This window comes from Thermobia domestica, chromosome 13, assembly GCF_964235325.1.
Source record: "Thermobia domestica chromosome 13, izTheDome1.hap1.1, whole genome shotgun sequence".
Classification (NCBI taxonomy): domain Eukaryota; kingdom Metazoa; phylum Arthropoda; class Insecta; order Zygentoma; family Lepismatidae; genus Thermobia; species Thermobia domestica.
In genome coordinates, this window is record NC_137466.1 from 112,353,059 (window position 1) to 112,377,733 (window position 24,675).

General features: G+C 34.9%; 1 protein-coding gene across 7 annotated transcripts in view; it reads right to left on the reverse strand.

The window, feature by feature from the left end:
- Positions 1–13,597, reverse strand: part of Cdk4 (Cyclin-dependent kinase 4) — a 326,852-nt gene extending 313,255 nt beyond the window's left edge. For 3 of the 7 annotated variants that reach the window (XM_081736281.1, XM_081736279.1, XM_081736277.1), the window contains exons 1-2: positions 13,010–13,597; positions 11,477–11,585 (exon numbers count right to left, since the gene is read on the reverse strand). The gene's annotated coding sequence lies outside the window, so the exon portion shown is untranslated. Of the gene's footprint in view, positions 1–11,476; positions 11,586–12,010; positions 12,032–13,009 lie in introns of those variants that run through there. The other 4 variants (XM_081736280.1, XM_081736276.1, XM_081736278.1 and 1 more) reach the window with 3 other exon arrangements.
- Between the last annotated feature and the right edge of the window lie 11,078 nt (positions 13,598–24,675).

Below are 24,675 nucleotides of genomic sequence, written 5' to 3' on the forward strand. Positions count from 1 at the left end.
GCGTAGTTTATTTTTGGAGGTGAGCTTTTCCAAGACTATTTTCTCAAAAATGACAGACGATTTTATTCATATTTCATATATTCTACAATATTATTAACCAAAACGTAATGTCCAAAGACTAGACGCACATTAACCGATATATTTCACTGAACTGAACGAAATAACATGCATGAGCTTCCAAGAAAATAGAGAAAAACTAATTTGTAATCCTAAAAACTGATGCTCTACGAAAAACCATCCTACAAATTGAAGTGAAACAGGTACTGAAATATATACACTCATTAAGTCCTTCACTATTATACTAGGAAGGCAACAGCATATTAAGTTAATGAGATATAGACTAAAATTATAACAAAATCTGCAATTTTAAATTTTGCTGAACTAAAATACTGTTTACATATAAAGCATATAGGCCTACAATTGATGGATCACATCGAGTGAACAAGGTAACATGCTTCAGGGTAAATTCTGATGTATAGTTTTGGAGAAAAGATAAAAACTAACTTCTGTGCTGCTAAAAAGTGTCATTCGATTTCAATAATTAAGAGTTTTTATTTTAGTAAAAGAGAATTGTTATATAGACCTATATGTGTACTGTATATGAAACAAAATACAGTGTTAACTAGTAGTTTGTCGTCTTTAACTAACGATAGTCTATGAGACACACACACACACACACACACACACACATATATATATATATATATATATATATATATATATATATATATATATATATATATATATATATATATATATACTACTTGTAAATGTTTCACTAATAACCTGACAATATAGCCTGAAAAATCCATAAGAAATAATTTACTCCTGGGAGTGTTTTTCCCGGATTTTCTCAAAATGAATCAGGCGATTTTGTTCATATTTCACAAATAAATATCATTAGTAACCGTATAAAATTGCACAAATCGCTTGTCATGAAAATATTCACTAGCTTACTTTTGGAGTGATTTTTTTTTCTTTTTTGTCTTTTTTGACGAAGTTTTCAGAAAACTTTCATAATTTTGTTTTATAATGGGTACTTTCATTCTTCTCCGTCTCTCCTCCCCCCCCCCTGCCGACGCGAAGAGTTTAGAATCTAGAATTAAAATACTGTGAAGAAGAACGAGGAAGTATTTAGGAAGTAGTCAAGAGTTACTTTGTAGATCCTTAGTAGAATGATTTATTATGATTCATACCTCTTGTTTCACAATTAAAAAAAAAAAAAAAGCAATAAATAACAAATAAGATTAGTGAAATTGCTATAACCATACAATATATTATCCTAAAATACCATAAGGTATCCTCAATTAACATGTGTGAATGAATTTAACTTTAGTGCAAGGCTAAATTGTCGCAAAACACAAGATCAAAGGTTTCAATTCATTTAGACTAATGTGATATCTTCAGTCCTCAACAAGCAAAATCAGAAATAGGTCACCATGTCAGGAAGTATGGAATAAATAAATTAGATATTAAAAGTAACTTTATGGCTCCACTGGCAAATAAAATGGTTATACACATTGCATAGAATATTCTACAATGGTCGAAATGAAAAACGAATATGAGAAAGTGTACTGCTACTTCTTTGAAGTTCCAATATCAATATCCTTCTTTTTTATTTTATTTTATTTTTTTTAATGCGTACATAAAGAAATCTGTAACTGCTACAACAACAACAAGTGCCACTGATGTGTTCTTCGGTTTCCCTACTTCGCCTCGATCATTGGCATCAAATTAATAATTATGAAGTTTAGGGTTATTTATTGGAATACAATCAACAAATTGTTAACAGCATATAAAAACTTGATAAATCACAACAAATATCTTCACTGAACTACCTATTAATGCTGTTAAGATTATTCGAATAATTATTCACTAATCCGAATAATTCAACATTATCCGAATAACTGCTTGAATAATTCATCAGTATCCGAATAATTGCTTGAATAATTCTCCATTATCCTAATAACTGTTTGAATAATTCTTCATTATCCGAATAATTGCCTGAATAATTCATCATTATCCGAATAATTGTTTGAATAGTGTAGTGTTACCATATCTGAAAAGACAAAAAAAAAAAAAAAAAAAAAAAAAAATGCGGAAACATTTCCGTCCAACTCGTTAGTTAAATAGTGACTTTCGACACAAGAATGATAAGTTTGTTTTCTTGAAAAATATACCTACTAGGTATTACCTAGGTAGGAAACTCCCAATTATCCACGGAATTAGGTGGCGTGGCAACCGCGGATAAACGAATTTCGCTAATAATCGTAAGTTGGAGAAAAAAAGGTACGAATAATCCACCTGTTCATTAATGTAATCTTTTACGGCAATTCTTTCTTTGAATACTAATAGCTAAACATATCTTTATATACGAACTGCCTGATATTGATCTGACTATACACTTAAATTTAGAAAACGCGGACAAATCAGGTATCTTCGAAAACTTTATCCGCCCGCAAAAATTTTTTACTTCAAAATGAGGGCAAGTCCGCATCAATGCAAACGTATCGTAACTCTAGAATAATGAATATTGTTCGAACAATCGAATAACGAATTCGAATTTCAATAACACTACTATCAACTATTATTATTATTTGTAGATACCTCAATAAATAACTTTTTAAAAGAAAGACCATTTAATGCTCACGTAGTGGTGCGAAATGAACTAATAAATATTTGCTTTCATGAACTTGATTCAAATCTTTCAATTTGGTGAATTTTACTATGTGCATGTAATTATTTTTTCGATAAAACTATACAATATATTGCCTTATAAAGCATCAAGCTATACTAATCCATTGATACTCACATATCTGTATCTATAACGTGCAACGGGCAAGCTGTAGCCGGTTCAAAGTGAGTGGGCTACCAAAACATTGTATTGGCCGGATTGTTCGCTTATTCCTTAATGGTAGTAGATACAATTTGAACATATCGAATTTATTTTTATTTTAACATATTTTATCGAATTGTATGATCCGTGAGATTTCTACACTATGATCGTTTTTGTATGCTTTAATAAGCAGAAAAAAATCTATCTACATTTAGACAATGATATACTCGAAACTATCAAAATTTTGCATTCACCGCAAGCAGACTACACAATGAAGTGTAGGGTATTCTTGAAAATCTCCCATAGACAGGAAAATGATTACATATATCAGATGATAAAAGTGATAGATATTACCGTGAAAATAAAGGCCCAGACATACTGCAAGACGAAATTATAATTGGCGCACAAATAGTTTTTGACTGAATACCAAGAGACAAAGCGAGACTTAAGAAATGTGATTTTTCTACAAGCAAGGGGGGAACAGAAAAAACTACGAATAAGTGAAAAAAGAGCTGTCCATGATCGACAGCTATGGAGGAGATTTGCAGAGATGTTTACCCAGCAGTGGATTGTCATCGGGACATTGCAATTAACGTGGGATCCGAATACATGTGCTCCTATCGAGAATCAAACCTGGGTTTCCCGCACCAGAGATCCCTATATGCTACAATATAGCCACGAGGGAACTCGTGCAAAATTAGCGTACGTGCACTAAGAGAGATGTAGTTCGCACTTAAAATTTCTGTTAACAAATCAGATATATGCATATACCTACGTATGACAATGTACACAATATCTGTTTCAATATCGTCTTCGTATCCGAAAACGACATAAAATGAATTGAATCTATTCAACTTCATGTCTGAAATATGACATTATTTAGTTAACTGAGGAAGAGAGAGGGAATCTCATATGCGTCCACTTTGCGCTTCATCACAAGCTGATTTCTTCAGGGTTACTTGAGATACAACAGCGAACATTGTAAATTGATAATGACCATGGCGCAGATTAATATGATAAATCTTTCAGGACTGTAGTCCAAAAAACTATCCCATAATAATTGAGAAATAAATTCTACCAAAATTTTGGGAAGAACGATCAAACTTGATAACGTTTACGGTACGTGGTGCATGGATTTACAGCGAGTTCGCTTATGACCGATCATTTGAATGAGGTACGATGACCGAAAAACTACATTGTAAGTACCAGTAGCTATTCTTTCATGATAGAAGTTGTCAAAGAAGGTTTCAACTACGATTAAACACTGCATGTTGTTTATTAGTTCTTATGATGTAATATGTAGTTTTAAAGAAAGGTGAAGACTACAACGTGCTTCAAAAATGAGATTTTCTCGTGCTTATATGGTTAGCGTATGCGTCTTTGGACGCCGAGATCCGGGAATGATTTCCGGTGGGAGATTATGTAGCTCGAATTCCATATTATTAAACTGAGGGTTCACGTCTCATATAGCCTCGCTGCTGACAGGGATGTTAAACTTCAATCCAACTAACCAATCAAATCGAGGGACGATGACAAAGTACGTGTCCCATTCTGAGTTCAAAACTATGAGACAGAACGACCAAACTTGTGTGACAACTGTTACGGTGAGTTGGTCCTTGAGAAACGCTAGCCAAAATGTTATCCTATATGCTTAGTATTAACAGATTAACTCACTTCCGTTCATTTCCTGTTGAATTACAGTTGAGTTGATTTTGAGTTTAACGTCCCTTTCAGCAGCGGGGCTATATGATATCGGGACTACTGATTAACGTCGAATCCGAACCACATGAGCTCCCACCGGGAATCGAACCCGGGTCTCCCGCGCCACAGGCGCGTACACTAACCGCCTAGCCACGAATGAGCTCCCGTTGAATTAGACTTACGCTAGACCAGAGCGCAACCAAATAGTTTAGTTTGGTAATGAGCATTTGGCCTTTATTTTGTTTGCCAAATGCCAAATAGCGAAGAAACTCTGATCTTGCTACTGCAAGTGTCAAATGAAATGTTTCAGTTTAACGTCCCACGTTATGCCCTTTAGGCTGAGGGAGACAATGACTAAAGCAAGTGGATGATGATAGGAGAACTGGTGGAATGAGAAAGTAGGAGGGAATGAAAGTATCCCGAGAAAACCCATACACACGATTTTGCCCTTACTTGGCCGGGGATCGAACCAGGGACCACACGTTCCTGAGGCACACGCTCTATCACCGACCGACCGTCTCCCCCTGATCTTTCTACTGCCTTCAGACCTGAAATTGTCTGTCGTATTAGACTATGTAATCTTCATGACATAAGTAGTAACCTAGCTTCGCTCGCTCAGCTCGAATTTGTACCTCAAACGCGTTTATTCCTTCTCAAAATGTGTTTTTAAAATAAATTAACTGCACGTTATATTTAGACGAGTGAAATATACAAATACTAAGTTGTCTGACCAGCTGCCATGTACCTTCTTACCTAAACTTGAGTTCAAATGTCAGCGGGAATGTCACCAATCTGCTTAGCCATCCCGAAAACTATGGATTCGACAGTAACATCGGTCAATGCATTTCACACTAATCTTGGACATTTTGGACGTATATTTTTTCACGCTCCCTCCCCCCCCTCTTGATGACCGGGACTAAAGTTGGCCTTCCACAGCATGGAGAGTGTTATTATTCATCTCAGCGATCTGGTAAACTATGAATCTCACATTGTATTCTGTCTATTTTAAAATATGGATTGGAGACGCGGACAGTAACAAAATCAGCCATTCACACCGTCGACACTAACACAACGAAGCATGGAGAGACGTATGTTAAAAATCTCCCGCACGGATAGGAAAAGGATCACGGAGATTACAGGGATGACAGGAGACTATTCGATATTATCAAGAATATAAAGGCAAATGCAAGTGGATTGGACCTTTTGCAAGAAGAAATGATGATATATTGACAAAAGCAAAATAAAAAGTCCTCACAAAAGTTAGTGTAACGAAATCTAGAAGCATTCCGCAGCAACTTGCAAAAAAATTGCCCAACACAGATTGTTGTGGAGAAGAGTTGAAGAGACATTCAACCAGCAGTGGATTCGAAATGGTTGCCTTAAGTATGGCGTGGGTTTTCAAATTGAAGCTTGATAGTTGTACAATGAGATTAGGCTATATTCTTTGTAAAAATATGGCATTTAAGTGAATGGCGGCACAGCGGAGCAGGAAGGCAATTAAATTACACGTGCGAAAGGATACAGAGACTTACAAAGTTTGGAAAAACCTGGGTTATAAACCAATTCATAATTACAGTAAAACCTATTACGATTGGACGAATTTATCCGGTACGAACACATATAATCTATAAAGCAGTCAGGGCAAACAGATAAAGAATACAAGTTTTGCGCTAAATTAGAAATATATCAAAATAGTTCTATATTGCTTCTAGTGCACATTGAAATATCCGACGATTTCTCCTTCTATCGTAGACACGCAAATATTTGGTAATATACTTACGACCTACGACTATATGATTTATAAGGTGGTTCGTACATGCACGGTTTGTAACATTTTGTCATTACTACTGAAGTAAACTTGTGCATCGCTCATGCTATACACTAAAAACCGACGACAGGTTTACACAATAATAAAACAATATCAAGTGTAAATAGCTACCATATTTTAGAACTTGAAACAATATCTGAAATTATTACATAGTTGTTAATCGAATAAAACATTACGTATGTAAAACTTTTATCTTGTAATCATTTCGAAACATTCCACTGAGGACTTAATAACAATTTCCATCAAGTCAATCTCTCTCTCTCTCTCTCTCTCTCTGTATATATATATATATATATATATATATATATATATATATATATATATATATATATATATATATATATATAACATTAAGGCTCGCACGAGACAGAGCTTTTCCAATAGAAACAGATACATTTCTCCAGAAGAAAGATCGTCCATTCTTGATTCGTGCACACCCTTACCCTATAGGACATTTTCTTTTACAGGAGAAAAGATTCCAGTGTTTTTCTTCTTAAATGATTAAATAATCAAATGATTTACTTGGTAATAACAGCATACAACTTTGGTATAATTCCTTTGTCTACTAAATTCTGTCAACTTTCCGCGATTTCGAGAAAAAAAAAAAAAAAAGTTTGCACAATTATTTCGACAAGGATCATAGTGCACGTGGCACTGAACTGCTTTGTTCATTATATATATATATTAAATTAACCACATCATAACAACACACAGACATTGAAAGAATATTTGATCTGGACAAAGGAACACATTTCACTAGGACAGGTTCTGTAAGGAATGTAAAGAACTCAACATCAAAAAAGAAGTAAGATTTCGCTGCGAGATTTCCAAGATATTCAGGCTGGAGAAAGAACATCTTAAAAATGGAGCTCCACCCGTTTTTCTTATGTTTGGAACTACACCAGAAACAACAATCAATAATTCTAGAAAATAGGGCATTTACGACTCAGAAAACGACATTAAATTAAACTACTAATATTTTTCGAGATCTTTACGCAATAATCCAGAAATTCGAATATCCGACAGTTGTGATGATATAGTCTAAATCGCGCCGTAAGACTTCTGGCTGGCATATAAGACAATATCTGGAAAACATATACTTATTAGATTATTTAGTAATATTTGAGGATAATGATTGGGATTCTAAAATTTTGATGTCTTCCATTACCTTCAAGTTATCCAATAAAATTGAGATCAGTGGCGGCAAGCATAGTGGTAAAAACACGCAAGGGCTTTAGAGTACCGACACCATCTTCGTGTTTTAGCCCATTTATACGGGAAATTATGTTCGTTTTCTTTCAAATGAACTAGAATGTTAATGATGTGGTTTAACAGATTTCTTGTTCAAGTCAATAGCTGCATCACCATTTTTTTCACAATAAATTTGCATTAAATATAGGTACACGAATTTAAATTAAATTGATTAGATAAATATTAAAAAAAGATTATTAAATATTACTATTTAAGGATTAAATATATTTATTATATAAGTAAACTCAAACCATTAAATTTCCCGTACATTAAAAAGGAACTCATAAAAATCAATGTTGTAAAAAGCAAAAATGGCCACAGTCACTAATTAGCTCCTGCGTATTAGCCTTAACTAAGTTTGAAAGTGTGAAAAGTAATACGTAACGTACGTAATGTAACATTACGACTGTTTCCGTTATCTATTTAAGAGTAATTTTGCCAATTGTTTCAATATACAAGACATTTAAACACATACACACTCAGCGTTAGTCTATTATATTTACGAATGGTATTTTTAGAAGTTTCTGATCTTTCAGCAACATTCCAAAAGATACTAATAATAATAATAATAATAATAATAATAATAATAATAATAATAATAATAATAATAGTATTTATATGCAGATCAATAAAAGTAAGTTCTAATAAAAGGCGTCCTAAGTCTGATTAACGCCCATGGTAATATTTTAATTACTCGATCACATAAGAAACTAAATATTACAAATTTCAAGGTAGAGTCTTTACCGTTCAACAGTAAGACAGCAGAAACATTTGTATCTATAGACGACAATAATAACAATAATTCACATTTAACTTATTACAAAGATCACGAAATGACCTAAATTTCCGTAAAAGTCAAACATATTAAGGCGCACGTATTTTAATGCATACCGAACATTGAGCCTTGCACTGTAAAATAAATATACATATATTTAGGCATTTTTATCGTCTCTAAGTGCATTTTATGTTTACAGAAGACAATCGAGTCAACTTTCACGTAATATTACTCTATATTTCATTATTAATATTATTTTAAAACAACTTCCGCCACATCTTCCTTGTACTTTAATTGTAAAACCATAATCTAAGATATGAAAAAAGAGCCGAGTTACCTTTTAAGGCACAATAACTCCTAGATGCTTGGGATAAATAATTTTAATCTTGCAAATTATATTCTCTGGAACATATATTACAATAGCGAAATATTAGCCTTGCACTCATGTTAGAAACTGTAACAATAACAGGATAACTACGGTTTCAGAGCTCAAAGTAAATCAAGAATGCTTTAAAAGTAAAGCAGTTAAGCCTAACCTTTAAAATACGTCATAAAAATAAATAATTTCGTCATGCCGAACTTTCAGCCTTGCACTTACGCTATAAGTGTTTATAATGCAATAATTAAGATCCTATCCTGTTCCGAAAAATGTGAACAATCTAAAAGTCTTTAGGTAAATACAAAAATAGGTCAAATCACAAATCTCATCAATGTTTGTTAAAATTGGTTTATTCCCTTCCAATGAGCCTTGCACTATTTCCCTCTCACAAACATTTAACATTTTAATGTAGGAAAAACTACAAATTAGCTTTAATTTCAACATAAAGCGTATTGGTCGATAACAATTTACTGAACTTCATGGAAATTGCATAATCTTTCAGCAACGAAACATTAGCCATAATTCAGGAGCATTTCTGCTAATTGCACCTTGAAAATATTCAAAAAGATAAAACTTTAATTTCTTTATTTGAAACTGTGCATTTTTTATGTGTGAAACATATCAAATAAGAATAGACTTCGTAACAAATTAAAAATAAATGGGCCTTTTGCAATTCCCGACACATTAGCCTTGCACTACATATATTACTTGATAGAGAACATTTAAATTAAACAGATTAAGAGAAATTTATGTTATTTCTAATTTAAAATAAGAAATAAAAATAACACAGCTATCAACGATGACACTGTTACTTATGTTTAATTTCCTCATAACCATATAGCCCCCTATATTTGACACGTAGGGCCTATAAAGCGCAAGTCCCTTTGTCCCACTTCAACACAGGTACAGAAATGAAATTACCAAATGCTTCTTATTTTCAATACTAAAATAACAAATGCTTAAGGCAAAAATGAATTTCAAGCAATTCAAATAAAATGAAACCATTCATTTTTTGCCCATATGTCCCTAATACCAACCAAAAAAATTCGATAAACCCATTAAAATCATGTTTTCCGTTTTAATAAAAAATATTAGAAAATATAAAATTCACTTTTTTACATAGCATTCATTCCAGAATATCGGCTGATAATTACGTTGGTAAAGATTACTTCATATATCGAAAAATAGCGCATTACTAATACTGCGAATTGATCAATTAAAACCTTCTGCGCTTCGATTCTATACTAACGTGACGTTAGGCCTAAAGCTAAGCAGAAAAGACCATTTGTAGTTGCTTAGCGTTTGCCTTGAAATCTTCTGTCTAGACAATACAAGAAAAAAAAAATCCAAACTTTCCTTCATGCAATGAATTTTCCAGTCTCGTATCAAAATTTCATCACAAATAGATAAATGATAATCAACAATCAGCTTCTTATCGTAAAATGCATTTAAGATGTTACTTACTTACAGATACAACTGACAATATTAAGTATTGTTGAAAAGAATTTTAGTTGATACTAAAGCAAAATATTGCTTCCTTCACCAACCGAGATAGTCCGACGACATATCACATGCGTCTTGGATCCTTTCGGGGGCTCTAGTAGGGAGGGTATTCTGACGAGAATTTGTTTTAATAGGTAATGCGATTATTGGCGGTTGGCGCACGAAAACTGGAGGACATACTCGTTTTAACAGGCACTGTGCAAAATCACATAATGAACTCTAATTAAAATAGGCTACGAGAATACTTAAATTAGAAAATAAAATACTATGCTCTTTGAATTAAAGTTCATTTCGTTGGTGAGACGCAACATGTTTATTCTACAAGCTCATTTAATTTTGTATAATAATTTAACTGCAATGTAATTACTTGCTTAAATGAAAAAAAAAAAAATACGAAAGCAAGTATTTTCCAAGATTCAAACAAATTGTACCGAAGCATAGCAATACTAGTTTTAACTATATTATCATAATTTACGTAAGTAAATCTAGCACATTCTGACCTTATCTAATAATTATTCCGAGGTTACTCTTGCATGAAATCAAGTCAATGAATCTATAAATAATCATATCTAGAACACTCAATTATAGACATGCATTTATTCAATTTAAGCTCGGCAAGTTAAATGTCAAACCAATGGATATATTCTCCCTAAACATTCCAACCTTTACATTTAGAATACACTATATAATCGTATTACGAAATCTATTGTACGCTATGACAGTAAAAATTTCGATTTCCGTTCAAACCAGACATGCTTTCCCTTGATTTAAAAACCCACTCTATCATGATTGCATAAGTTTAAATAATACGCACCTACTTTTTCACCGGACGTTGTATCAAGTTTTTATCCATCTTTTTAAAAAAAATGTTAAACCTGATTTTTATTGTTATAGTGAAGTGTATATATGAGTTCCTTGTCACCATTAATACAGCTAGTAACAAGGAGAAATCACAGAATAATCTTTCGCAGTTCTCTACTGTATTCAAAGTAAACGAAGTTCATATTATTTCTTGTGAAAGAAAAACAAAAGATCCAATACGCAATTTATACATCAACTACTCGACACGCAATCCACAGTAAATATGTCTTCTTTAGTTACGCCGAATCTTGAAACCTAGTTCGTAAAATACGAAAAAGAGTACATTGTTGTAAAACAAAATCACATCATTTCTCTAATAAAAGAAAGCAAATGCTATTTTACCTTGCCTTCAATTAGGTGCTCACTGCAGGACACTCGCTTACCATACTGCATAGCAACAGAAAATATACACGAACCGAATACGCCTTTACCTCCCTCCTCGAAATCTTCGCTAATAATAAAAAAAAATTGCATCGTCACTTAGGTTCGTAACATTCTCTCACGTAAGTATTAATTCAAAAATAATTTTATTAAATAAAAACTTTTTAATTACAAATGATTATCAATTTTGCTAAACCTGACATAGTTTTGAAAACTGAAGAAAATGCACAATGATTGTCTCTCTTCTGCACACCTTACGTCACTGCATGACACTTATCAGCTGATTTCTAGTCGCCTAACTCGGTTAAGCATGGCTGGCTTCTTTGTGTTGACGCGTTGCAATTTTCAACCCAACTCTCCCACTTGAAAATGTACTTATTCACTGTTTATACCCTAACCATCCCTAACAAAAATAATTTTGATATTAAAACTATATATGCACAAATAAGCATTGATTTCTTCACGAAGCAACCAGCTTCGGTTATTTTCACCCACCGTAAACTTTGACTAGATTCGTTTATAGCCACCTGTTCAAGTATAAAGTTGGTGCTTCAACAAAGAAAAGGACCAAACTTTTCTCTGGGGGTTGTTTTACTGGATTCTCACCCTTTTTATAGACTCCTTCCCCTCCATTGCCCTCCCCAACAGCAGACCGTGGCATTCGAGCTATGTTGCCTCGACGGCTTGTTCTTTCTCTTGTAGCCGTCTGGCTTGTGGGGCCCACAAAGGGCAACCAACCTATATCTCAAAAACACTTCTGTAAAGTATTTTAAATTTTTAAAATGTTAAAATTACGTTTTTGGAAAATGCCCTCAGAGAATGCAAATAATGGATTCATACACATCAATGCCGACATTTTCTTTTGACAATCTAAATATCATTAACACTATTCATTCGTAACATATTTTACATTGCTCACAAGAAGGGAAAAAATTATTCTTTTGGAATCACGGTTATGCCGAAAAAATATATATATATATATATATATATACTAGACAATTTCATTTAATATTTGAACCTGTGATGGAATTCAATAATAGTACGCTGGGGAAAAGATTCCTTGTTTAATAGTTTACATCAAAATAATTAAGAATGGTAAACGATTACCTATTGAGTTCCAATGCTGTATTTTAAATACTGTATAATAAACATATACATAATCCATTTAGTAAGTTAAAAAATAATAATCATCATTAATCTCAGTGCCAAATCGCCGGTTGATACTAGATTATAACACATTTAATTTCGATTTGCTTTTAGAATTAGTTTTACAATACTGTCCAAATCTACGTATGTTGGTACTGGTGAAGAAATGCTCATCTATATGCCTACTTACAGTAATTTCAAATGTTTCCACACAAAATAAACATTGGTACGTAACTTCAGTAATTATATACCAAACGCTATTGTGTACAAAACGAAAAAAATTAAAAAATGTAAGACCCCAAAAAAATGGACGCACAAAGAAATAATAATAATAAAAAAAAAACTTACCTCTTTCAGGCCCCCTGTCCAAAATGCACTCCTTGGTACTGAAAGTAAATCTGCCTGTCGACTTCTGTGGTCAGCTTCACTTGCCGGTGAACAACTGTGTTCGCAGACGACACGAGAACTGAATGAATGAAATTCCCAGAATTCCTTTCGATGTCTTGGATCGGGTAGTCTGCTATAAGTAGATACACTACAGGGAGTGTTACAACGACACAGTTCTTGCACAGTGCACGCACCATTTACGAAAAGTAAACAACAAATTTTCTTTTTTTTTTTTTTCTTTCTTTTTAAAACGAATATTTTCTTTTTATAGACACAAAGATCTTATGACGGTCACTTAGATGGGAAAGTAGAAAAATCAATGGATAACAATAATCAAATCACAACATACAACTAGGAAAACCACACTCTACTAAAGCCACAAAATGTGTTGTATTACACGATATAAATGCACCCATAGGTCTACTGGCACTCCCAATTTCACAGCAAACGAATAATATCTCGACTCCAACCACGTGCTTTGCCGTCTCGCTGCGGAGAATAAAATGCAGAGCCCTAAACATGATTGCAGGGTTGCAAGCTTCCTAGCAAAATTCTACCTGATTCATCCGCCTAACAAAGAACAATGCATGTCTTTTCCGCATAATTTCGAGGTGCGTAATCTGCCGATTACTATGCAGAGAAAAAAATGCGAAAGAACATATTACAACAGTAGAATATACTTACGTTATGTGTCATCGTTTACTTATTTGCGCTAAGTGAGGTGTTGTTCCATTCATGATTTTTTTACTAAATCAAAGTACATACGAACGCAAAGAGTATATAAAACAATGACTGCAATTAGAAGTAGCTGTCACCTGTTAAGGTCCCGTTTCTAAAACTTACTGTTCGATTGGTTTATGCCTTGGGCGCATGATTTCCACTGTGAAATGTCTCGCCGATTATAATAAAATATAACAGGCGGTATAAATTAGGCTATGTTGTGATAAAAAAAAGAAGAAGAAAAGACTAACGACTAGCGATTTCATGCGATAACTCCATGCACCAGAGGTGAACACTCGACCACTGAGCCACCGGCGCGAAATAAAAGGAGCAAAGCGGGGACTTCCTTGCTCTGGTATACTAAATATAAAAATCTATTTAACCCATATGCCATATATATATAGTGGCGGATCCAGGATATGATCAAGGGAGGGGCTAAACCATAGTTTGCCGTTTTATCCAGTGTAAAGCAGGATTGAAGCCCATTTTATCCAGTGTATACCTGAGTGTCAAGGGGGAAAGGGGCTACAGACCCTATAGCCCCCCTTGGATTCGCCACTGTATATATATATATATATATAGGGTGAAGCAAAAATATGTTAACATTAAATGGAGGTTTACCCACGTGAAATTACAAGGCAAGGATTTGGTTACAGGGAACGTGCTAAGCGTGGCAAGATAATTATCTCCTCTGACGGTCTTTTCTTCATAAAAGAAGGGTCTAATCACTCTAAATTTGCCCACTGCACACCAAATATTCACCTTGAGGGAATCCCGCATGTGCTCGCGAACTTCCTGCGGGCGCTCGGTCACCCAGATGACACAGTTGTGTTTGTTCACAGAACTGCTGATGTGGAATGTTGCTTCGTCAGGAAACATGAACAGAATGTCCGGTTCTATGCGCACCATTTCCAAGATAATTTGTGCAGCATTCACACGTGCTTGCCTGCGTTTATGAAATTTTGCACAATCTGCAAAGGGTATGGCTTCATTTCTAAATCACGGTGTAAAATTCCAATCTTTTTAGAATAATGTTAGTCTCTGCAGAAAGTCTGCGCCAGGACTTGGTTGGGCTGGCTACCATCGCTCCCTGGGCGACGATTATATTCTTTTCATTTCGGACAGACCTCTTTCTACCACTGTTTCCCTTTCAATCGTCTTGAACGGATCCCGTCCTCACAAACTTCTCTTCTTTTAGATCCTACCACTTGTCAGGCGCGAAAGTGCATCCCGTCCGGTCCAAGCCGTACGATGCTTGAGGACTGAAGAACCTCCATCCAGGCAGCTATTTTCCTTCGTTTCTCTATAGAATATCGGCACATAATGGTTTAATCTACAACACAAAAACAAAAAGAACACTCATTACATCTTTCACTCATTTCACTCATTGAAAAGAACACTCATTTCAATGTTAACATCTTTTAGCCTCACCCTGTATATTATATATAACAAATAAGAAACCATAACTTTCTTCTTTGCATTGTCAGGCTCAGCAATTCCAGAAGTATATACAGAGGAAATTAGTGGAAAGCAATAATGTAACGTAAAAGAAGCTAACTTCCGATCTCTAGACGGATGCAGAGAAATACCACAATATTATAATAAATGTTATTATGGATTTGTTATATTTAACCCTTTTCTACTTTCATTTGCTATATCATTAAAGTGAAGAGAATTTTAAAAAAAGTGTTGAGCAAAGAAAAGAAAAGCAATAAAACTGTTTTCTCTTATTAGCCAAAAACCGGAACATTCATGCGTCGCGCCCTGAAGTTTATTGATATTACATATGTTGACTCCGGAACGACCCTGAAAATACCGGGATATCTAGCATCCCTATTCCAATTGTATTCAACGAGAGTTACCTGTATTTTCGCAGTTTACTTTTAACTCCCGTCTATTGTAAATCCCCTCGGAAGAAAAATCTGAAATCATCACTGCTAACCACTACAATACTAAAGAGCTCATTTGCAGATTTATTTTATTTTCAAGCTTGTAATACACACACACACACACACACACACACATATATATATATATATATATATATATATATATATATATATATATATATATATATATATATATATATATATATATATATATATATATATATATATATATATATATATATATTGAACAGTATAACTCCTAAATAACTTCCGCAATAGTGATTCATTTAGCCATGGGAAGCATTATGTATTTTGGGTAAATTCAATCTATAAAATCATGGTCGTGTATGAAGTAGAAATTCTAAGAACACTAATATTAAATACTAGTGTTGATTACCCATTTCTCTCGGTTGAAATAAAAACTTTCAATGCACAACTCCTTATGTCATGTGTTTGGTATAAATAACAATAAAAATTAAATATTACTATTGTAAGGTGAATTTGGATTTAAACAGCATTGGAAGTGTCATTGTTCATCTCACCGACCCCAAAAATATGGATTTGACACTAATGTCGGCCATTTTCGACCATTTTTATATATCTGCCCCTCTGTCCCAAGTCTCAGGGCTGAATTTGGATTTAAATGGCATCAGAAGTGTCATTGTTCATTTCAACGACTCCGAAAACTTATAACGTAACTCGTTATACACAGGTCCTCAGTCATAATTATATCTAGAATTAAGTTACTAAAATCACCTAAAACCCTAATCAGTTTATATTGTATTTAGCTTTTCTTCTTTTATTTGTGGCACACAATCACTGAAATAAATACACACTTTATAATTATACATACATCTTTTTTTAAAGATGGTTCCAGAATTATATCATTTTATTTACAAAATCGTTGTTATGGCAATCTAAAGACAAAAACTGATCAACTCGTCATCTTTACAAGATGTCAACAATAATCTTAGAATCAATTTTAATTCTATATCTTTTTTCATATTTTTCTTCTTCTTCTAACTGGTTAGAGCACATTTTAAAATCACACATTGCCCGGAAATATAAGGAAAGATATTTAAAATTTCACAGAAAATACAAGATCGTTATAAACTATGGTTTCTTCAGTAATATCGGTCAATTTCGGACATTTTTAAATATCTCTCCTCCTCCTCCCCTAAGTTGCACCGTCAAAACGAAATAATATAAACACTTCCAGTCCCAAACCTCATCTATGTTGAAACTTTGATTGAGATCGGTCTCGTGGTTCAAGAGTTACTAAGTTTTATTTATTTTTACATATCTCCGCTCCCCCTCCCCTACGTTGTACTATCAAAGTGAAATAATAAAAACATTCCCAGACTCGAACCCTATCTATGTTCAAAATTTGATTGAGATCTGTCCTGTGGTTGAAACGGTGTGAAGTTACAAACATAGTCACTTTCATTTTTTATATATATAGATTTCGTCTAGGATTATTGTAGATAGACATTTTTAATCCCCGTTTGCTTAAAGGGCTAGTATAAAGGTTTTACCGATGTTTTAAAATTATTTCTCCGAAAATGAAATAACTTTCCTAATTAGGCACAAAATAAGTTGCTGAAGTAAAAAGTACTTGTAATTGTAAATACCATTACTTTAATTCAATTGTAATAATAAATTTGATATTTATACACAAAATATTCAAGAATTTCCCCAGAACGAAATTTTTCCAACATAAGCCTTGAAATTATTGTAGGAATTTTGCAAATTCATTCGCTAATGGAGTATTTGATCCTATTGTGAGGGGTCACTAGTTCAATTCTCGGCCATGTGATCTGATGGTGATCAACAACCATTGTGTATGTATTTCGTGATTTATTTCGTCCCCTATCACTCTTGTCTTTCCACCAATCCACCTACTCCACGTGTTACATTTCTAGTTTGCCTAACTCTTGTTGAACCATAAAGGAAAGCATATGGACATGGTACCTCTGGTCTACTGTCTTAGTAGTCGGGCCCACCCAGGTCGTAGAGTAAGTAACCTAGAATCTGGCTTTGGTAGTTCTTTGATGACACTTCTCTGTTATACAAATACAGCAAAGCCCCGATTATTCGTGGAATTGGGTGGCAAGGGCACCGCAGATAGCGAAAATCGCGGATAACCCGAAAAAAGACTAAAAATGAGGTGAAAATACGGAAGAAAATACAGTGTTTCGGAATAGAAACTATGTTTTATTGTTTGTATTGGTCGGGTCGGCAAAGCCAGTGATCAGAGAATGTGAAAGCCATGACCAAAACAAAAGAGCAAGAGCCTGCCATTCATTCACAAATTCCGAGAAGGCCTATACGGATTACGAAGCACAATAAACCTGTCAGTAATTTTCGACCTACGCACTATACAGCCTATTGTATTTCCTGTTTGTTGGCTTGATTTTTTTAGGGTTCATAATTAACCCTCCAGTGATTACTCGCGGAGTCTCACTCTGCAGTGAACAATAAATGTAATTTACTACTATTCAAATCACTCTTCCCAATTCCCGTTTTTCATGCCTTATAACGAGCGGATTCTGCTTATCAGAGAAAATTGCGCTTCTAAACGTGCACTATTGTTGGAAATATTGATTTTTATAATGCAATTTATTTTTGTTTTAGAACACACAGTACTTATTTGCATGCGAAATATCAGTCCACAGCGACTACTTATGAAAGCGCGACTGCAGAATGTTAATTTTTTTTTCGTAGTATTTGCGGATAATCGTGGCTTTACTGTATGTGATCGTTGCACAAGTTCCTTTTCCTTCCTCCCAACTTCAGCTGAAATACAATTTGTGTACTTTAAGCATTGAAAAATATATAAGTAAATTCTAGAATATTATTAGAGTTTAGCAGCTAAAAGCAATAACGTCATTTCAGATTTTACCAAGCGACAGGGGGCGGAGCAAGAATCCACTGACATAAAAGTTTCACGTTTTTGTTAGTATATTAGCATGAAATTTATTTAAAAAAACAAGTTTCTTAAACGGAGGGGGAAAATTGTCTCCCCTGCCCTCCCCAAATGACACACCCCTGTGTCCAAAGATGAAACGTACACCAATAGATATATCTCATTCATATATATATATATATATATATATATATATATATATATATATATATATATATATATATATATATATATATATATATATATATATATATAGTGGCGGATCCAAGGGGGGGCTATAGCCCCCTCCCTTGACGCTCAGATATACACTGGATAAAATGGGCTTCAATCCTGCTTTACACTGGATAAAACGGCAAAATATGGTTCAGCCCCTCCCTTGATCATATCCTGGATCCGCCTCTGTATATATATATATATATATATATATATATATATAATTGCACGGTAACCTAAAAATTAATGGTGCACGATAACCATGTCTCTTATTAAGATTAAACTGGTACCCTTCTCGAGCATTACATTGATGACAGTGGTTAATGAAATAAAGTTGAAGATCGATAAAAGTGGAAGAAACATTTCCAGCCCCAAATCTGAAATTGAAAAAAAAAAAAAATCTCATTAGTCCCAAAACCTGCCGAAAGGCAGAATACTTAATAATAATTATAAGGTATGTGACATGCCATATTTTTATTCTTACATTTCTTACATATCTGATTAAATAAAAAAACGCATTTCTTTCTGTTCTGAACACGAAAATATGTCTTTTATTGGTGATACATGGATTTCAAATGATGTAAAACCATATTTTTGGTCATTTGTGAGCGAGTTTTACTTATTGCTGATAAATATTTTCGCCTAGGTAGCAAGCGAGGAGAGTACCATTCAACATTTCTCTTTATGAAGTCAGAAATGCGCTATCGTTGATCCTTCACACCTTATACTTATGCAGGACAAAATAACTTTAGCTTCTTAATAAATTGCTATTCTTAGGAAATCTTGGGAATATTTATTTTTTATAGATCATTTCATCTCATTTTAGGGCATATTTTTTTTACCATTTTTAGGGCTTAAATGCGTGTAATTATCATCACCGTCTCCCTTAGCTTCGGTGTGTGTGTGTGTGAATGTGAAACGTTAAATGTTTCACAATTGTGAAACTGTAGAGTAGATCGCCAAACTATTCGAATTCAATACTGAAATAAGTCTACAACTTCTGCCTGCGATAAATGGGGAGACATGTAACCTGTTAGTGTAGTAAATCTCTACTACTTCCGGTCTTAGTAGAAGGATAAGAGAAGATAAGAGAGAGTATTTTCTTAGGACGCTGGATCGATTGTAATTGCAAGAAACCGTTTCTCGCTATTTGTTGTCGTTTTTGTTCTGTGGCGATAAAAGCTGAAATCGGGAATGGATTTCTATCAATACGGTTTCAACAGAGAATTAAGAGAAAAGATGGATGCTGAATCTATTCCGAGAAAGCACTTTTCGATATCTACGAGGAATGATCAGAAACTAAGGTTACAATGACGACATTTCTGGAGTTTCGTCTGTTATAGAGGAATGAGAAGTGTGCGGTAATTTTAATATATGGAATTGACAACTGTGCGGAATTTCAGCCACTCGCTACCTACGGTGCTAGTTGTAGGTAAACACAAACGGCAACTCGTTTGAAAAACTGGTCTCGCAAAGAATTCCGCTCAGTTATTCGGTTTCTGTGGGCGAAACATGCAACTGCAGCTGAAATTCATAGGCAACTGGTAGAGGTTTACGTAGAGAAAGTAACGTCTTGTCAGCGTGTCGTCGAATGGTATCGAAAGTCTGCGGCTAACACATACAGCCCAGAAAACAACCACGCTTTTGAAACAATTTTGCTGGGAATTCTTGGACCACACTCCCTACAGCCCGGACCTTGCTCCAAGCGACTTCATCTGTTCTCGCACTTGAAGGAGCACCTAGGATGTCGTCGCCTCGCTTCAGATGAGAGGATGAAACACTTAATCACAACGTGGCTCAACACGCAAGGACATAAATTTTACCAGGAGGGAATCTTCGAACTCATCCCACGACACGACAATTGCCTCAACCGATATGAAGGCTATGTCGAAAAATAACTTAATGTATGTACTGTCTCTTGGCTGTATGAAATAATATAAACACGTTTCACTGCAGGCTTTGTAACCTTACTTTCTGATCACTCCTTGTATCACCGTTTTTGGTTAATGGAGATTAATATTGATATTGGAAGTACTAGTAAATTTTTCCCACTTCCGTTTTAGTAGAATAATAGGAGTGGAGATGATATCGCTTCTTGTGGCGTCGAATCGATTTCAAAATATCGCTTGTCGCTTTGTATTATAGTTTTTGTCCTATGACTATCAACGTTGAAACAGTAAATGGTTTATTTACACCATTATTGGTTTCAATATAGAGCTAATGGAGGAGATGGAATGTGTTTTTGGAATGCTGATTCGATCTCAGAAAACCACTTTTCGATATTTCTCACATTTTTTGTTCTACGGAAATCAATATTAAAATTGAAACCAGAAGTACTAGAAGATTTCAATCATTCCCCGTTTTGGTAAAGTGTTACGGATAGTAATGGTGCGTTTTCTTGAGACACTGAATCGATTCCGAAGAACTGGTTGTCGATATCTATTATACTTTTTGCTCTATAGACATCAACGTTGAAACCAGAATAAACATATTCTTGGGACGCTGAATCGATTGCAAAAAAGCTGCTTCTCGGTATTGTTACCGTGTTTGCTGAAATATCTGTCAACAGAGACATACATAGCCGTTGCATAAGACTTCCGACACTTATACAAGGAATAGTTTAGAAGTGTAAAAAAGAACATAAATAAATAAATAAATAAATAAAATAAAATAAAAAATAAATCTTCATTAGGATGGTAAATGTGATATTGACTCTTAACCCCTTCACATATGATTTCTTTCGGAATTTTTTTGCAATGCTGTAAACATCTATGCCTATTCTGGCGCTTACTTAAACTAACAGATATTCACAAAGCACAGGAAACCTGTAAGCTTCTCTCTTCTATTGACAGCAAGCGGGATACAGCCGCTCAAACATCGAAACGCGTGACACGCGTCAAAATACGGAAGTGAAAAGTGAAAAGCAACGCGTCCAGCGCGTCAAAATATGGCAAGGGGTTAACTAAAGATTGTCTTTTGTGTTGTGGTACTTTATATGGAGTGGGAAAATAGTGGAACACTGTGAAGGTTCCGAAAATTTACCAGACAAACGATGTATTTTGAAATGAAATTTTGGGTGCTTGAATTAATTCCCGCTGTTTTTTATACCAATGATAAATTATCATTCCACAAGAACAGAACAATATCTTCTACTGAAAGTACTGTCCCTCGGCAGCTACAACCTTTAACCACTTTTCGGGTAACAAATGTATTCCGCAATAGGAAATTGCGGGTTCCTGTGAGGCAGTCCATTCATCGAGCCAATTTTGGATATCTTCGACAGTTCTGAAGTGTTGGTCAGAAAGGTCATGCTGCATGGATCGAAATAAAAGACAGTCGGAAGGGGCGACGTCTGGTAAATATAGCGGGTGGGGTAGAACATCCCATCGCAATTCCCCTAAAGTTTCTTTCACTATATTTGCAACATGTGGTTTGGCATTGTAATGGAGCAGAATCACTTTGTCGTGTCTCTGGTCATACTCCGGTTGTTTTTCTTGAAATGCTTGATTCAGATGCAGTAATTGTATTCGGTAACGATCAGCATGCATCGTTTGACCCGGTGGAAGCAGCTCATATTAAACCACACCGACTTTATCCCACCAAACGCACAGCATGATTTTCATTCCATGAATGTCCGGTTTTGGCGTTGATGTTGATGGTTCTCCGGGCCTCACCCATGATTTTCTGCGCTTGGGATTGTCGTAACGAATCCATTTTTCATCGTAGGTTACAACGCGATGCAAAAACGACTTCCGTTTATGTCTTTTTAGCAGGACTTCACAAATGATTAAACGTTTCGCAATATGTCTTTCCGTCAATTCATGTGGCACCCAGTTTCCCACTTTCTGGATCATTCTGATGGATTTTAAACGCTTACTAACAGTTGATTCATCAACATTTAGAGTTTGAGACAATTGTTTAAGCGTCTGAGATTACTTTTTCAGTAGTGCCTCTAAGGTCCCATCTTCAAACTTTTTCGGCAGACCGGGACGCACTTTGTCGTTCAAGTCAAAATCATTGTTTTCAATCGTTGAAACCACTCTCTACACGTTGTTCCCGATAGAGCATGCTCTCCATACAACTCCACTAGCAAACGATAGCTTTCTGCAACAGATTTCTTAAGATGGAACAGAAGAGTAGCGCTGCACAAAGCAGGCCATGTTCAAAATACTGAAAACAAATGTTCTTTTCACTTCACTAGAAGGTCAAATAGTGCTGTGATAGCCCAAGGATAGCACTTCCAAATAGGTATCCTGTCAGAGTCCGCTGTGCTGCAATAACACTACTGCCCTTTGTTCATCAACTAACTAAAAAACTAACTAACTCTATGGCCTATGGAACCCGGAGGTTCAGTGCCGCGTTCACAAAAGCTCTCCACTGACTTCTATCCTTAGCTAATTGCATCCAGTTTCTACTTTGTATTCCTATCTCTGCGAGATCCATCTTAATATTGTCCTCCCATCTGCGCCTAGGTCTTCCTAATGGTCGTTTTCCCATGGGTCTACAACAGCAAGAATTAATTCAAGCACCTAATGTATATAATCCATACCTGCAGTGAATATACACTATCAATCACACTTGATACAAGAGAGAAATAACCTGTGAAATTTATTTTATTTTATTATCACCTCTGAGCGAATAGCTTGAACTTAATCTGTGAATAGCTGACCACAAGTAACGAGAAATTCTGCAGATAAGAAAAGGAAACGTGATTATGCTTTCACACGGGAAAATCAAAATGCATTCAGTACAGATTTTTTAAAACAACAAATTGTCCTATCTCTATATTTTAGTAGTTGTTACCCCCGAACGTTCGGTCCGCTGTGTCCTTTAAATTAGAATCACGCTGAACTTTATTTATTTATTGCGTTTGCCTATTAACGACCTCAAGTTACCATACAGGGTGTATCAAAAAGAAATGTTCGGTTTCACAAGGCTATATCTTTTACATGCACATAACTTTGGAGTAAATTTTAAAATACGTTTAGGAACATAAAGTTTTAATGTGCCCTCCATCGGACGCACGACATACACCTAGATGGTGTTAAACTCGTTCCATGCTTGTGAATGTCTGTTGTTATTGCAGCGAATATTAACAACCTAAGATCCAAGATATCGGTAGCAAGCATTTGAAAATTTCAATATAGAGGGAGTTTCAAAATGAATGCCGGGGTTTCAAGGCTTTGTAGTATTTATTACAATTATCTTACAATTAAGGAGGTGAGCGCAACAGTGGTCTAACCCACATTTTTAAAAATGGAGAAAAATCAAGTTAAACATATGCAGTTTTTTTTTTTACAATGTATGTATGTACAACGTATGACACATTCAACCACTTGTGCTTGCTTTTGGTATATTGTACAAAATTGAGCTCATCCGTGGCTAAGCGGTTAGCGTACGCGCCTTTGGCGCGGGAGACCGGGGTTCAATTCCCGGCGGGAGCTCATGTGGTTCGGATTCCACGTTAATCAGTAGGTCCACGTCTCATATAGCCTCGCCGCTGAACGGGACGTAAAACTCAAAATCAATCAATATTGTACAAAAAAACACGTGTGTTTAAGTTTAACTTGATTTTTCTCCATTTTTAAAAATGTGGGTTAGACCACTGTTGCGCTAACCCCCTCAATTATAAATAATGATTCAAATGAAAGAGCAACTCAGTTTTGTACGCACGCATGCACATGCACTGTTTTCTCTGTCCGCCATTTGAAAGCGCTATTAGCAAAGATGGCGACTAGTGAGAGAAAGCTTTTTGTGTTTTACATTTTGCGAAGACTGAATATGTAGTTGCAGTGCAACCGTCTGTCTAGAGAATTTTAAGGAGACGCTTACAACTACGTCCTTATCTTTTGCAGTTGCTGCAAGCTCTAAAGCCTACA